Below are 7295 nucleotides of genomic sequence, written 5' to 3' on the forward strand. Positions count from 1 at the left end.
CTGAGTATCGGAAACACAAAGCAGGCTTTAAAAATCAGAAGAAAGATGATAATTATGCAACAAGGACTCCTGTCACTCTGAGACCAATGGTAATACTAGTACACCTAGTGGCACATTGGAGTACTGCAGGGGGGGCTTAATCATTCCTTAATCAATAAGTCTAATAAACTGTAAGTGTGATTAACCACATTTTACATTGAATATTTCCTGTGTCAGTGCAGCTGTTAACTATAAACCCTCTGACAGAGGCTCTCACACCGTTTGGTTTATGCGAAGCATCGACACAGCTGAAAACAGAGCCTGCAGAACACCATCCCTACAGGAAGAATCAGACTGTGTGTAAGAAGTGCACGTAGCCAACAAGTCACCTGTCTGTTGTGCTGTGTTGAAGAAGACCTGAAACTAGAGATTGAGACCATGAAGTCATGAGGAACATGTTTACTGAGGGAATACATCAGGAGAGGAGGAGGAGCATTTTCTCATTGACTTCTTGCAACCAGTGTCAGGAGTCGCCCCCTGCTGGCCATTAGAAAGTATGCAGCTTTGAGGCACTGAGGTAACGCTGAAGTCGACTTTATTGCATCAACATTGTGCCGCATTTTTATGTCATAGTTGGTGGAGCGTGAGCTTTTTTTTTAACTATAAGCATGCTGTTTGGTATTTTAATTCAAAGGATATTTCCTCTGAGTAGCAGCAGGGATGTGACGGGTTGTTCTTCTGCCCTTGCTATTTTCTGAAGGTTTGTTTTCTTCGGCAGCAAACTAAAACACACTTTCAGCAACAGTCCCAATTTCAGATTACCAGAGCTCTAAATGTGACGTCACACTTTGTCCACAGGGGGCGCCAAAATCCACACAACATAAAAGTTCCTCACAGCTGCTTTAAATTGAATATTTCATGTTTGATGTTGATGCTGTTCTGTGGATTATTTTATGATTTTTTTTTTATAACCCTAACCCTTTTTTTATAACACTTTATCTGCTCTGCCTGTGTACAGATGCAGTCATTAAAACATCTACAGTCTAATACACACAGTCTAAATCACATGTGGCTCCTGAAGTCCAGCCTCAGTCCTCCTCTGCTGGGATCAGCATCATCCTGATGTGTGGATCAACGTTTTCACAATCCTGCTCAAAACTTTGAACACAAACTGGTTTGATCAGATAAAAACAAACTGGATCACCTGATCTGGTCTGATTTCAAGATTTGATCCAGTCTGATCAGATTACCAATATCAGTTAGATGTGCTCCTAAAATGACCCATCTATCCCCTTTTTCTTCCACTCTTTATTTAAAAACAAGCTAATGTGATGTTCAGTTTCCTAGACTCTTCACCTGGGCCTTAAGACAAGCTCAAACAAGAGAATCCCTGCACACAGTGAAGACAAAGACCTCCAAGCTCAGCTGTCAATCAGCGCCTTAAAGAAGCAGTCCGCCCCGGGAAAAAGACGCTGTCAGTCAAAGCTGGTGTTCTCTGTAATCGATAGAAGCAATAATATTTTAAATTGGCGCCATAGCTGTGGAGAAAGTTGTACAAACAGCTCGTGGTTTCACCCATTCTACATTCCTACAACACCCAGCGTGCATTGTGCCCCTCCCTCTGAAAGGAACGGCCCAGCGAGAGACGCTGGAGTGAAATACTACCGTTTCTCTGCAGGCGACGGCTCAGAGCGGGACAGAATCTGAAATACGACGAGAATATACCGGTGCGTCGTCTAAAACATCTTCAGGTCTGCAGTCGACATTTCAAACCTGACGATTCTGAACGAGACGTGACATCGGAGGCGACGTCCTAGATTGAGGAAGTGTAGTTTAGCGAGCTCCCTGGCCTGTTAGGTTTTCCAGGGCCCGTTGGAGAAGCGTATAGCGTCCTCCAAAGGCACAGAGAGACATAATGGCATTAGCTCCCCATGATAGCATGATAGGACTCAGGTTGTTAATCTGCGAACTGGCCCTTTAAAGAAAGATGTAGCGACACCTTTTTCACTTCCTGATACCCTGACCTGGGTACTGGCCGACACAGAGTAACCCTCTGATACCCAGTGTGGTAAAAGCTGTTTGTTGTGACTTTATGACCTGGTTTCAGATTGGTGCATTGACTGACAACAAAGAGCCATTGATTAAACTTTGCTAACAGCTCGTAGTAAGGGTCAGAAAGAACGCTCGCTGCACTCTGATGCATTTTTACTTTTTATATAAGTAGTTAAACTTTATGCTGCTTTTGTCCGTCTGGTGAGCGCGAGGAAGCAAAGGGCCACAGCTGACAGGGACAGCTCAGTCATTACTGATAAAGGTGAGCGTACAAGAGCTTACTCTGTACGTCCAGACAGATAGAACTGTTAATCCACGAGATGAAGGGCGGGCAGGCAGGCAGGCAGGCAGACAGACAGGCAGACAGGCAGGCAGACAGACAGGCAGGATCCAAACCAACCACATAAAAACAGAGTCAGGGGCAGAAGAAGAGCCGTTTCATCTGTGAGCTAAAATCTGTGTTTTTGTCAATGGAGTCTGGTGTGTTTAAAGAGAGCGATGTAACAGCTGCTTCTGGTAAAAAAATCATCTTCCTCTGTAAGAAAAAGGTCTATACTATATATATTATATGTACTATTATTATTCCCTTTCTGCATTGTAATCTGAGATGTGTTTGTCTGCACATAGTCGACACAGTGAGGCCGCTGACTTTCAGCTTATGAGCTTTTAAATTGTACGAGAAACAAACACAAGTTGGTTCATTCTTCGCTGAGAAACATCAGAGTCTCAGCAGCTCATTTGAAAGCAAACGCAGGCGTCAGCATCGACTATCAATGAGGTCAAATCCCACAGGTAACACAGCGGACTCACCTCACATGAACCCAGAGAATCAGGAGATGCAGGGACAAACATGAGTGGAGACGTATCGTCATGTTTCAGCTTAAATCAATACATCAACGGTGTATTTTGGTTTCACACTGAGGCTACAGGTTAAGAACAGAGTACATGTTTGGTCTGTATTGATGATAAAATATTTGATGAGCTTAAAAAGATCCTTTATTTACATAAGAGGACTTCTGCAGGATCACTGAAAACTTTCTGATAGGTAGACTGCTTTAACTGTGCAAATGCTAATATGTTGTTCATTTAACATTACTTTATTCATTATTGTTTAATTTAAAGTTTTAATCTGGAAGATGTTCATGTAAAAAAATGTCTGTTAAGTCTCTGAATGAGGTAACACAATGGTGACTGAGCCTGTGGCCCACTGATGAAAGCCTTTGTATTTACAGTATGTAGTGTTATTACAGACTGGGTGTCTGTGGCGACGCCCAGTTAGTGACGCGTTTTCCATCAGCCAGCAGTGGTTGGTCTGCCAGAGAGGGTAGGCGGAGCTAAGCGGCTGCTTTTCCGCTCTCTGCAAGTGTTGCGAGTAAACAGTAATCTACTATGGCTGAACAAACAAAGAAAAGATGGATGACTACAGATACAACTTCAACAAGAAGTGAAAATCCAAAGAAGAAGAAACAAACTCGACGCTCAGATGAAGCAAACAGTCTGAAAAGGAAAGCGACCGTCAGCCAGGAAAATCAAGAGTTACAAAGTGTGCTCCCATAATTACCTGTTATTGTATCTTTAAGGTACTTCCTGCAACATCCCACCCATCCGAGCACACTGCACGCCGCATCGTAGTTTGACTGAGCACATCACACATGTAGGTTAAAGGATATGTGAGTAAATGAGCGAATCATCCGCTTCTTTTGATAAAGAATCAGCTTCAGCTGATAAAGAAAACCCAAAAATACTAAAGTCAACAAAATGGGACGAACTGGCACAAAACACCAATGATTCGACACGTCCATCGACTTATTGTGTCACACACGAGGGTCATGCACACATTAAACATAAAACAGTAGAGACTAAAAACCCTGATTCACTCAGTGCTCTCGTCTCTTTTTGATGACAGAGCGCGCGCACACACACACACACACACACACACACACACACACACACACACACACACACACACACACACACACACACACACACACACACACTCACACACACAGCCTAACAGGATTTGTCCTGCAGAACAGAACAGAACAATCTTAAAATAGATTGATTGCGTGTCTTGGTGGCCTTTAGTATTTCTACTTAATCGTTGGCGGTCGGAGGATTTGACTAATTATGTGGAGGAAAAACGGCCGGAGGAGTCGGTAATTGAAAAAGCAATAATTTGACTCGGGCTGTCTGCTGCTCGACAGGACCGTCCTCCGGTTCACAGCAGCTCTGACACAGTCCACACGGACGAGCCGTACTGAGCTGCTTGTTAAGATCTTCTGATAAAGCTGATCTTCCTGCTGACGCTGCCTCTTTCCGACTCCATTAAATCCTCTCATGAACTGACGTTGAGCAGGCTATGTACGGAAAACACTGATTAGTGCTCTGAGGGAAACATGCAAAACATGCAAGATTAGTGGAGAGCGATTTAAAGAGAGTTTTAGTTTAGCACTTTTTACCTTCTGTAAAACTAGGACTACAATCGCTCACAAAAATGCACCGTGGACCTATTTGGTTATCTTTCGGTCCAGGTCCAAATCACTGAACATGTAAAATCAGTGTTCCTCAAAGTCACGCTGGGTCGTCTTGTCAACTTTTTGGATAAGCTAGCAAAACTGTGAGCTGAAGAGTATTCCCTGAAGCTTTGTGTTAACCTGCAGATGAAAGCTCCAGGAGAGCTCAGCCTGACTGTCACTTCACACAGACACCCGTCTCCTGAAAGAGGAAAACCTTTGCTGTGACCGTTGGAACCAAATTCATCATCCTATAAAGCCCATCGCCCATCTTGGTGAAATATCCTGGTATAAGGGGGGAGTCCAGATTTGTAGGTTTACCCTGTCCCCCATCTTAGTCCAGCTTCTAAGCATGCTAACATTTGCTTAATAGCACAAGCACATTGGCTGATTAGCTAATGCTGATGGGTATGTCAACAGTGTTGCAGGTCTATGGTCATAAGCCGATGCATCGGAAGATCAACAAAGTTATGATGATTTCTCCCGAGGGGAACACGAATGTTGGATGCAAAGTTCATAGCAATCCATCAAATGGTTGTTTGACTATTTTGAGTAATCTTGCAAGCTTCTCTCTCTCTCTGTTCTTGTGAGTCAGCCATGTTTTTATGGTTATTCTTGGTAGATTACCACCCCCCTTTGGACATGAATAAAAGCAACCCTGATGTGCATGTAGCGTAGAAAGCTCAGACAGACAGAAATCAGATTCGGGATCCGGACAACAACTCAATCACTTATCCTATCTGCAGTGAAGTCCAGGGATTTAAATCTGCAACCTCCTGGTCCTGGTCCTGGTCCTGCTCCTGCTCCTGCTCCTGCTCCTGCTCCTGGTCCTGGTCCTGGTCCTGGTCCTGCTCCTGCCTCTCTGACACACAGCTCACAGGCAGTGTGAGGCATTTAGGCAGCAGTAGATTGATAGAGCTCGGCAGAACACTTACAAGCGCTCTGTGTGTAAATATGTGGGTGTAAAGTGATTGGTGATGGACGAGGCTCCGATCAATACTCGTGTCCATGAATGGAACCAAATTCATCATCCATGTAATTTGACTGGCTGAGAGGAACACGCCGTCCCAGGCCAGAGACCATCCGTCTTGCAGGGAGCTGACAGGACACGTGCCGCTGCAGGGCCCGTGACACCTCGGTCACAGGTTCAAGTCCCTCAGAGCGGACGTCCTGCTGACGTGTGCTTCCTTTTCACTCCGTGGTTGCTTTAAACCCTCAAATATGTACAAACATGGTATAAAAATGAGGCTTGTGAAGCCGCCTGAGGACCGAAATGTTCTCAAACAAAAACAAATGCAATTCTTAACGTTTTCATGCGTTTACAATCTAAATCTAACGCCTGAGCGTTTGACTGTTACCTGAAACAATCAGTACCACACCTACAGGTTCTAATGCAATGCAAACGTTGTTCACTACTCCAGTAAATAGATCGGGTCTGAGCTATGACTTGGGAGATACTCATAGTCTGCTCAGCTCGTAGCACGCTTCAGCTCAGCTACTAGCCAAAAGCTAACGTTACGCTTGCAGATTCAAAGTCAATAACATTGAGTATGGTTGACATACAGTGCATATAATCTGACAGTTTGATTAAGAAGAACCAATGATTGGCCATGTTTACTGTAGGCCATGTTTAATGTAGGCCATAGCTGTGTCCCAATCCAGGGGCTGCATCCTTCGAAGGACATATTTGAAGGCTGATTGCGACACAGCGGCGTGTCGAAGGCTGTCCCATTTCAAAGGCTCCTTCAGATGTAACTGACAAAATGGATCCTCCTTTTCTCGGGCCGCGAAGGATCCAACAGGTGCATCCTTCGCAGCCCAACGTATCCCAAGATTCATTGCGCGCAAATTCAAATCAGATGGCGGACTCTTGCGCGGCCCAGGACTACACTTTAGATGTAAAAGTTTTCGGTTTCAGCTCAATCGAATAGCTGAGATACAAATGTAAAAAAAACCCAAAGGGGCATTGAAACAAATTATCTTTGAAATAATACGTGACGCGAGAATAGCTAGTTAGCCCGCAGATCAGACCGTCTCATTTCAGTTCGGCCTTAGCGTCTACACAGACTACGAATGACTCAGCCTTCATAGGCGGAGTCCTTCGAAGGATGCAGCCTCTCGACAGAGACACAGCTCATGCTTACTGTTGGACGTTGAGGGGCCGAGAGGGGGGCAGTGTACTTCCTGCAGCTTGTGTGTAACAGGCGTGATCCTGTGGTGTTCAGAGGTACTGCAGGACGACACTCATTTCTCTCTTTTCTCCTCAGTTTCTCTCTTCAGCTGCATCCTGATCAGCAAAGTTTTCTTGTTCTCCAAAAGGTTGAAAGAAATGATGTTAGCTTGTAAACGAGTTGTATAAATGGAAAACGCAGGCTGGTGTGACGGTAAGTAAAACCACCTCAGACTTGTTTGAGGATGTTGGCTGCTGGATCAGAAAGACGCGTGCTGCTCTGGATTACAGGTGTTTGAGTGTTTCCTGTTTATTCTGACCCAGTGAGTGTTTTGGTTTCCCGTGGAGGAGAAGGGTCTCTGTCAGGGCTCCAGCTGGTGAATAATTGAAGGCGTTACAGGCGATGTGTTATATCTGCATGATGTGGCCCACATGTTTTATTCACCTGCTTCATCCAACTTTCATAACACACGGTGAAAAGACACAAAGACAAGAGGCTTCCATGGAGGAGCTGCACAGGCAGTGATGAAGAAAATGAGAACAAGAATCACATCTTTCATTCATCCAGGAAGGTTTGCTGA

The sequence above is a fragment of the Semicossyphus pulcher genome, unplaced genomic scaffold (assembly GCF_022749685.1).
Source record: "Semicossyphus pulcher isolate SPU_LCO1_2020_fin unplaced genomic scaffold, fSemPul1.0.p SCAF_7, whole genome shotgun sequence".
Lineage (NCBI taxonomy): Eukaryota > Metazoa > Chordata > Actinopteri > Labriformes > Labridae > Semicossyphus > Semicossyphus pulcher.